This window comes from Rhinatrema bivittatum, chromosome 1, assembly GCF_901001135.1.
Source record: "Rhinatrema bivittatum chromosome 1, aRhiBiv1.1, whole genome shotgun sequence".
NCBI lineage: Eukaryota > Metazoa > Chordata > Amphibia > Gymnophiona > Rhinatrematidae > Rhinatrema > Rhinatrema bivittatum.
Genome location: NC_042615.1, coordinates 482,530,537 through 482,533,635, shown reverse-complemented (window position 1 = coordinate 482,533,635; position 3,099 = coordinate 482,530,537).

Sequence of the window (3,099 nt, the reverse complement as noted above, 5' to 3'; positions counted from 1 at the left end):
CTGCATGCTATTTGTTTTTGTTTTGGGGAGGGGGCAGGGTTTAAGTGGTCACTAGCTGCATCAGACAGAAACCTAGCATGATATTACAAAAGACTTGCAGGTCTAAATCTGCCCAATTTCATTCCTGGGGTAATGCTTATTGACACCAATGGCCCTCTGACTAAGATAGTAACTAGGATTCCTCTGTCTAATTTCTAATCCATTAGAGCCCAACTTTCAAAACTGTCCACAGTACACCATATATACTCATAAGTGAGCCCACAGAAGTTTATGGTAATGCACTATACTATTTTGTAAAATGTGTTGCCAGCACACAGTATTTCTGCTCCAAATTACACACACTTCCAATGCTAGAAAATTACTTTAGAGCAAGTGATGTCATTGTCACCTAATAGGACACCTGCCTGTTTTTTGCTCCTTCACCTGAGAGAAGCCTAACCCTTTATTGCAGCAATTGATCTTCCTCTGCTCACTTTATAGTGGCTACAGGTTGCACTATTACCAAATATGACAGCTAAGAGGAAAACAATGGACACTGAACAGTTTTCTGATAAGGAAGCTGGCTCTGCTAGGCCACATTGTGCAAAATGAGGAATTGAGTCATCACTGATATTCCAACATGAGCAGAATTTTTTTTTTTTTCAAATGGTTTTGCAAACTGAGGGCTGCCCCTAAATCCAATAAACAAGAAGTGCTTCCTATGAGGGCTGAACTAATAAGTGGCTGACAGCACGGTGAAGAAATTATGTGCCTAGATGCCTGTACAAAGATACTAGATAACCTAGGTGGAAAATAGGAAGAGCTACAACTTGAGAATACTATGATCATGCAAACTTGGATAACTGCACAAGCCATTGTAATCTGTGCTTTCATGGGGTACCAGAGATCCTGGAATATGCCAACTGCAAAGAATAATAAAAACATGCAAAGACCTTTTGGGCTCTAAAGAACAATTCCAAAATAGCTCATTGCTCCCTGTGCCATCAAAATGGTAACAGGCCATGAGACATTATGGTCTGTCTTCAGTTTTCAGCATCCATACAAGTGCAAGAAAAGTTCCTGGTATAGATTATAATTTGTCACTTATAAAGATTTTTTATTACGGCTACTCCTTATTTAAGATAGTCTTTAGTTGAAAGTCCCCCAACACGGTCCCGTGTTTCGCCACCCGGCTGCCTCGGGGGGGAAATAATTTTAACAGCAATCTGAAAAGCACAGAAATACAAATTAACCAGGAACAATCTTTATAAGTGACAAATTATAATCTATACCAGGAACTTACTTATTTCTTGCACTTGTATGGATGGTGATTATTGAGAGTGCAAGCATTGCTTCGGTGTGTTGGACTGTCTTCAGTTTTGCCATAAAGGAACAGATCTTTGTGGTTGCAAGGAAAAGAGGCAATGGAACTGACACAACTTTTGATTGAATGCCTTCTACACTACAGACACAGCAGGAACTCTGAGAAATCTCTTCAACCCTACAAGGAGAAGGTATTTGTTATCACTAGAATTTCTTTTTTTGTCCTTTTTACTATCAATGGTTCCAGTCAAGTGACATCTGTAGTAGAAGTAGTCTGCTCTCAAAACAGCAGGCCTACAGTTTAAAAGTGCATCTTCCTCATCTTCTACAGTCACTTTCTGTAGTGAGAGATGATAGACTGTGGTGGGGGGGGGAAGGGAGGTCTGTGCCTTTTTGGTGCCACTGCAGAGGATCCGTGCAGTGACCTGAAAATCAGACCTGTCTTAAATTTTTCATGAAGATTCAGCACCTGAAGCTCCTTCAATCATTCGAAGGATATGCAGTCTAACATGTTACATACTGATGTGCTTTCTCTTGCACAGCCCAAATATTGGCTGTGATGCATGATAGTTTTATGTGATTTATAATGTGTCTGGGGGAGGGGATTGTGGGGTCTGTTTGTTCCTCTGTGGTTGAGGATCTGCGGTGTGAGCAGAGCAGATAACCAGGAGATAAGGGAACCAGAGGGAGGGGAGTTGGAGTTGGAAGAAGTATGGGGACTTGAAGTAGAGACATGCTAAGGGATAATATTCCTAAATGGTGGATAAACAAAATGGGGCAACTGTTTGATCTTTGGGTTTTGAGAGGGGGGTGGGGGGAGTATTTGCCAATATCAATGTTCCAGTTATATTTAATGTGAAAAGTTTGAAGTCACATTGGAATAAGATGTGTTTTGGGGTTTTTTGTCTAGAACACTCCTAATGTCTCCATAGCTCTTTAGGAAACTTATTTGAAGAGGTGCCATGAACATCTGATGGCTGCTGTTTCCAATAAGGGGAAATATAAGGGAGTGGCTATCTTATTTTCTAAGTATTTTTATATATGAGTTTAAAATATTTATGAAGATCTGCAGGGAGATTTCTGCTAATTCAAATAGAAGTGGGTGGTGAACTTTACAATTTTATTAAACTCTGTCCCCAATATTGATCAGGGTAACTTTTTTTTTTTTAATGAAAAAAGCATATCAAATTTTTTAACATGGGGAAAGGGTCACCTAACTTTCAGTGGAGACTTTAAAATCACTTGGTCACTACAACTAAGATACCACCTCCTGGAGGTAGCAATATTTCTAAACTACATAGATTGCATCTTAAAGATTTGGTGAGTAATTGGAATCTTAATAGTGGGAGATGGTGGTTTCCCTAAGTTAGAAACTACATATTTTTCTTTTCCAAACCTCATTTTTCTTATGCAAGAATAAATTGAATTTGGATAGAGAAATCTATTGTCAATCAAATAGGGGGGTTCTGATATTGGACTTATTGCCTGGTCAGATCATGAACCTATATCAACTGATCTTTCTCTCAATTAGACTTGGGGGAAACATTATTAGAGATTGAATGATTGTTCTGGATAAACTTCTGTGTTTGGAGAGAAAGTTTAACTGCCTGGATAGCAATCAGTCCTCAAGACAAAGATTCTTTAAGTTTGAAATTATTTATTGTACAGGTAAATTCTACTTACAATTGTTGCATTTCAAACATGAGCTCCTAGGCAAAGATCTTTGGTAACTGGAGATGAGGTGGGGGAAGGGAGTCTCTTGTGTTGCAGGAGTAGGTTTATGGTAGAGGTAGGAAG